Source organism: Echinops telfairi, unplaced genomic scaffold (genome assembly GCF_000313985.2).
Source record: "Echinops telfairi isolate 266 unplaced genomic scaffold, ASM31398v2 ScPeMD7_3533;HRSCAF=4204_0, whole genome shotgun sequence".
Lineage (NCBI taxonomy): Eukaryota > Metazoa > Chordata > Mammalia > Afrosoricida > Tenrecidae > Echinops > Echinops telfairi.
The window spans coordinates 97,985,911-97,993,107 of record NW_022107431.1 but is presented as its reverse complement, the minus strand read 5'-3'; positions in this window follow the sequence as shown (position 1 = coordinate 97,993,107).

Genomic DNA, 7,197 nt, shown 5'->3' with positions numbered 1-7,197 from the left:
TCTCTCCCGATGTCTCCAAAGTGCAGGAAATGAAACCCTGCCGTCCTCGTTTCTCAGGGGTGTTCTGACTATCCTTCTTCCAAGGCAAATGCCCTTGTCTTTCGGGCCGTTCACATACTCTCAATCAAGTCCCCCAGGATTTAGATACCTAGGTTTTATTATTTTGCTTCATGTATACAGACTCTGCAGATATACAGATATGCTTCTTTATGGATATTGTTAATGCCCTGTTGTCATGAGATGTTGAGTAGATTCAAACTTGTAATAACTCTAGATGAGAAAGTAGAACTGTCCCTTCCGGTCTCCTAAGATTTGCTTTTCATGCAGTTTTCTTTCCCCACAAAGCTGTTGGTGGGTTCAAGGTGCCAACCTTTCACACTGCCAATAATTTAACCATTACACCATCATTCAAATATACAAAGTTACAAATAACACCAGAGCTCAGATTGATTCTGAAGATATACAGAATAAAATAAAATAAAAACATGCCTTTTGTGCAAACTACATGGTCAAAATTAAATGATCTTTCCAATGTACTTCAAAAGTTGAAAATCAAACTTGCTGCCATTGAGTCAATACCGAGTCCTGGGGATCCTGTAGAAGAGGGTAGAACTGCCCCTGTGGGTTTCTGAAACGGTAAATCTTTACAGATCAAAGCCTCGTCATTTTCTTTCAGGGTGCCTGGTGGGTTCAAACGAGTGATCTCGCAATTATCAGACCAATATGTAGCTCCTTAAATCACCAGCGCTTCTTTACAAATGCATTGTTATGGGAGGGAGGTGGATTTAATGTGGCTAATGTGTTGTTCTTTGTAGGGGCCATAAAATTGGCTCTAACTAATAGTGACCATGTACAAGAGATTGAAACACTGCTCAGTATCGAACCATCATTAAAACTAATGATCCAAGATGCTAAGTCAAAAAGAATTGCTACAAAAGCTGAGAAACTTTTATTAAAACAAAAATATCAAAACATCAAATTCTATTGCTATATTGTTTGGACCATTGTTGCAGCTACTAGGTCAATCCATTTTTGTGGAGGGTTGTCTTCATTTATATTGATCCTCTTTTGTCCTCCCTTGACTAGTCCTTTCTGATAGTGTGTCCCAGGTAATTGAGACAGTCTTGCTGTTTTTTCTTGTCAGGATCATTCTGACTATACTTCTTCGCAGACGGATTTGTTCATACCTAATGTCCGGCTATGCATTGGGCAGCTAACCGCAAGGTTAGCAATTTGAAATCACCAACAGCTCCATGGCAGAAAGTCCAGGCTTTCTGCCCCCATGAAGAGTTAGCATCTCAGAAACCCACAGGGGCCAGTTCTATCCTGTCATAGAGTGCGGCTATCAGTGTGAATCAACTTGATGGGTGTGAGTTTGGAGTTTTGGCAATGTCTATACTAAGTGACCAAAGCTATATATTGTGTTCAGATGAAATCAGCAGGTTAAAGGATGATATATGTTGGCTGTAACAAGCAAAAATATATTTTCACACAGTTTAAGAGGCTAAAAACCCAAATTCAAAGAGCTAGTTCTGGAGGAGAGGGTTTCTTCTTTCTGTTGACTCTGGAAGACAAATGGAATTTTTTAAACTAATTCATTTTGTCCCTCTAGTCAACACCTCATCAACACATTAAAGTGCAAATAGAAACATGTCTGTTTACATTTATTAACAGTTAGACCCATAATAACAGTATTCAGTTATTTCAACTTTTAGAAATTATGTTCTAGTTAGTTACGTGAGGAAGCTTCAAAAAGTTTGAGGAAAATTTCTATTATCTTCTAATTCCATTTTTCATTAACTATTCGAAGCCCCCTCCTTCATACAGTAATTTATTTAAGGAGACTGATTTTTATGACATTTTATTTCTTCATAGCATGTGTTAAAAGAATATTCTTTGTAGAATATTCTCAGTAAATTTCAACTAAACGAATGGTCAAGGATGTATTTCTAAACATTCTACTATTTTCAAATAGCATTTCAAATAAATACTATTTTCAAATGCTACTAGTACTCATATATACAGGTATAATTCTTTTAGTTGCATATAACAGTTCTAGTAATACTTCAACTGCTTTTGCATTAGAACTACAATTATGTCAATGAGAATAATAAATTTGATCAATGTTTTACTATAGAAGTAGTTAATGCTACATGCAATCAAGTATTTATAGTTTAAATTGCACAGCACATTTAACCTAATTTTTTCATTAACAAATTTGTTTATTCCATAAACCTTGGAAAAGTGCTTAAATTCTGTAACTCTCAGTTTCCTGAATGGTAAAATATCCATGCAGCAGTAACGGTTACAGGTAGGTAGAGCTGAGTCCACCCTGAAGACTTTCTTCAACTGTTTGGAAAAGGGAGGATGAGTTGGGAATATGCATACTTTTTGATCACTAAATCCCATGATTTGAGCTTTATTTTGAGGAAATAATGCTAGATGAGAACAATACTAATCCTAAACTATAAGAGAAATCAAGTGTTAAATGACAGATATTATTTAAATTTAATTATTTCCTCTATAATCATTTTAAAAATTAATAAGCAATTTAATCACACCTTGTGACCTCAATTTCTGGGTTCACCCTGAGTCATCTGCTTTGAAGTACACAAAAACCCACTTCATAGTCACCTAAACTTCTAACCAATGCCAAGGTTAGGAAGCTCATCTGGAGAATCAGTCTCTCCTTCTTTAATTTGTTACTTACAAAATGTAATATCATGAATAAAGACTGATGTGAATGTTAAAAATAAAAAAAGAAGCCATATTTTTCCTTATCAGTCATTACCTGACATGATACAAAACACACTGCCATTTTCCACGTTCAGATATTATAGTAGACCAATGTGTACATGTTTAGAAGACACAATTACTATCCATATTGAATTGTCTATTAGCAAAATAGCGGAAGCATAACCTGTATATGCGTCCTCTGTCACCAACCTAATACGCCAGCACATTTTAGCTTGTCTTCTGGTGTTCAGTATTAAATATTAGTGTAAGGCCTTGTGCATTCATAGATTCAACATAGTGAATGCTGCTGCTATTAACCAGATAGCTTCCTTTCAAAATGGAAGGGTAGAGTTTTTGTGATGCTAGGTCTGGTTACCGACTGCATGGAAAAATGAAAGGCTAATTTCATGCTTAGGGAAGGGAAAGCTATTCTTAGTCAAACAGCTGAATCTGCAATATAGCCTTTGCTAGTAGAAGATTTTCTTTATATCTAAAAAAAATTCTGAAACAAACTCTACTCACTATTGATTGTATTGTAATTTATCCTCATAATTTAAAGTATATATCCAGACAACAAAGGACCGGGTAAAGACGGAGAGGTACAATAGGAAAGAAGTGAATGGATTAATTTTAATGAGAAAAGTGTTTAAATTTTATATAACTCAACAATGAACACACACACACACACATATATATAACTGGCAATTAATTTTATCATGACATTTTAAATTAAAGAATAATTAGAATATATTGAAACATATCAAGCTTATTAATTATCACTAAACCAGAGTTAATGTAAAATAATAAAGTCCTTAACATTGTTGAAATAAGAATATTTGAAAGTTAAAAAAACAACAACAATTAGAAAATCACTTTAATTATCCAATACTAGTGAGGTTGCAGGCAATTAAGTCCTTTTGATAGCCAAAGTTTAAATTAATACAAAATTTTATTCTAGAGGGCAATATCACAATATTTAATAACAAATTTTAAAATAAATGAATTCTATGAATTCTATGCTTTATTTATAGGTATTAACCTTGAATAATAGAGATGTGTGAATATATACTGGTTGGCTCCAAAGATGTTCATCATAGTGTTATTTATAATAACAGTAAAAATGCCTAGAGAATAAAAGAAATGAACAGTTCACCAAAGAAGACATTCAGGTGACCAACAAAAAGATGAAGAGATGCTCGTAATCACTAGTCATTCAAGAGATGCAAATCCAAACAACCCCGAGATGCTACCTCACCCCAGTGTTGATAGGAAAATTATACAAAGCAAAGGCTTGAGAAAATGTTGGAGAGGGTACAAAGAGGGCGAGAGAGGAATCCTCATACACTGCGGGTGCAACCATCAAACAGCACAACCACGGGGGATCCCATGGCACTTCCTCAAACAACCAGGGATAGAAATACTGTGTGGCTCAGCGATCCTCGGGACATACTCTAAGGAAATAAAGAGCATAGTATGAACAGAAACATGCACACTCGCATTTACTGCAGCACAAAAAGTCTAAAAAGGACAAATATGAGACCAATGTTATAAAAAACAGAAGAAGAAACTGGTTTTACACAATAGATTTTCATGGTCACAAGGGATGGTGGTGAGGGGAAAAAATTATAAACCAAGCATAATTACTCAAACTTATTTGGCCCACTACTTCCTATTGAGAAAAAAAAAAGAATTATTCAGCATCTCTGGTAATTAAAATTGTTGGTACTATAGCCCGCGATCCAGGGTAAAGATCTGCTTTTCAGACCCTGGCTTTTCTCACTGCCCCCAGTGGGTGATATTCAACAGGAGAGAGATGGGCAAAATAGTATGGAAACAGGGCAATATATTAGGAGGTTTGGTAAGTTGTTAAATACAAAAATGCTTATTTGCTCTGGAAATACCTAATTCACAATAAAGTGTTGCTTTTAAGCAATGCTGAGAGAATGGAAATGGCATGTAACCCAACAATCCCTTTGCTGGACATATACCCTGAAGAAATAAGAGTCCAAGCACAGATATGTTCGCATCCATACTTATCACAGCAGTGTTCACAATAGCGAGAAGATAGAAATGATCTAAATGCCCATCTGTGACAGACTTGCTTAGTAAACTGTGGTCCATGCCCACAGTGGGGTACTATACATCACTGAAAAATGATTAAACGGTGAAGCATGTATGGATGGATTTAGGGACACTGTACAGAATAATGTCAGTTAATTACAAAAGGACACATTGTTTGAGACCACTTTTATAAAAGGAAAATGTCACAAGGGTTTTTACAGCAAAAGAAAAAAATGTTGATGGTTATTGGAGTGGTGGCAGAGATGGGGAAAAAGGCTAGGTGCAGTGATAGGCTACAGGGTGGACAGCTTTGAACTTGAGTGACAGGGAAGCTAGTATTCTACAAGAAGGAGAAGAGAAATCAAAATGGGGGGCTGGGCAAGCAATTGGAAGGTTTGATAAATAGTTCAAATTGTTGAATACAAATTATCTGAAATGTAAGCCCCTCATTAATTCAGAATAAAAAGTTTTTTAAAAAGACCCATAGACAGTTGATCAGTTTTATTAATGCTGAGAAGCTGTACAACGCAACTAGACGATCATTAAAATAATGTGGCAAAAGATTACATGGTGACAGGAAACCATTTGGCATATATTTTTAAGTAAAATTGCACCTCAGAAGGTCCAATAATATGTAAGTAGCATAGAAGTTGTTACTTCTGTCCGTAAGAAAAAACAGGACAAATGAACACCGACCATTTAAATTGGACTCATCAGAGAGTTGAGGTCATAGGGTAAATTACTACCTCCAGATATGGAGGATTTGGCACATCTAAGAGCTTCAGCAACTGAGACCAGGAGCAGGTGCTCCTGACGCCATAAGATGGCCTCAGGCTGTTTGAGCGCCTACGAGTAAAGAGTAAGGCTGTTAACATGTGAAACTCTTCACTTTGCGAAACCACATATCAATGCACAACTAGTTTCACAGCACACAAAGCAGCATGGCTGGAAAGGAGGCCTGCTATTGATGAAATATAGCCTAAATTTGACTGATAATTGGAAATTCAACAAGAACTTAAAACAGCAATTCCTAACAGGGACGGTCAAGGCCATTTTAAATTCCGTCATGCGACCAATTAGGAAAGTAGAAGAAGTTGGAGCGTGTCCACTCAGAGCACCGTATCTGCAATCAGCCTGCCTGGGTACAAACCTTTGTTTGACCACTCAGTGACTCTGAGACTTTGGGCCACTATGTGCTTCTATATTTCTCATCTGTCCAATGAGAGAAATAACAGTATCAATAGTATGTGTTTCTTGCAAAGATTCAACCAATGAACAAGCATATAGCATCATGCGCTGCACAGCACAAGAACTCAATGCATGAAAATCTGCGATGACTAGCTGCTCTGGCACACACTAAGAGCGCATCTTTGGAGCATCCTGAAGCAACTGAGATACATTTGAAAGGTACACTAAGGTCTTGCCTATTTGCAACCAGTAGACACTTGCATTATCTTATAAAAAGGGAAGGAAAATGAAGGTTAACCACAAACACCAGCTTTAACGATTCAAGCAAGTGGTTCACATTTTCCTTACAAAAACATTAAATTCAAAAGCTTTAGCTTCTCATTACTCCATAATACTTATCCTTCAAAATGGAATGCATCGAATTAAGAGTCAGATAAACTCTGAATCCAATGACGTGATAAAAAACAAGGCCCAGACTGGAAAGTCAAGAAATATGACTTATAGTCTCTATTGTGTACTCTTCTTTGGGCAAGTCATTATACATTTCTGAGATTCCGTTACTTTAGATAAAAAATAACAATACTGCACTCTATATAGTTGTATTACACAAAATATGGATTTGTCCACCTGCCACCAGAGTAAATAACCAAAACGCTCCAAGGCAATATTTTGGAAAGGAAAAAGTTTTATTTTATATCTCAATCAATCTGGCTTTAAGGATTAATCATCTCAAACCCTATGGGGACAGCTCTACTCCGTCCTACACAATCACTAGGAGTCTTTTTTTTTTTCAAAACCATTTTATTGAGCTCTAGTAGATATCAAATAATTCCATAGTTCAGTTATGTCAAGCAGCATTGTACAATTATCATGTTTCAGTTTTTTTTGTTTGTTTTTTAAATCATTTTATTAGGGGTTCATACAACTCTTATCACAATCCATACATATATGCATCAATTGTGTAAAGCGCATTTGTACATTCATTGCACTCATCATTCTCAAAACATTTGCTCTCCACTTAAACCCCTAGCATCAGGTCCTCATTTTTTCCCCTCCCTCCCCATTACCTCCTCCCTCATGAGCCCTTGATAATTTTTTTTTTTTTAACATTTTATCACACTAGGAGTCTTAATCAACTGGATGGCAATCCTCTTTTGTTTTTTAATCTATCAGGAAGGAGACATTTTCAAAAATCATCTCTTTTGAACAATG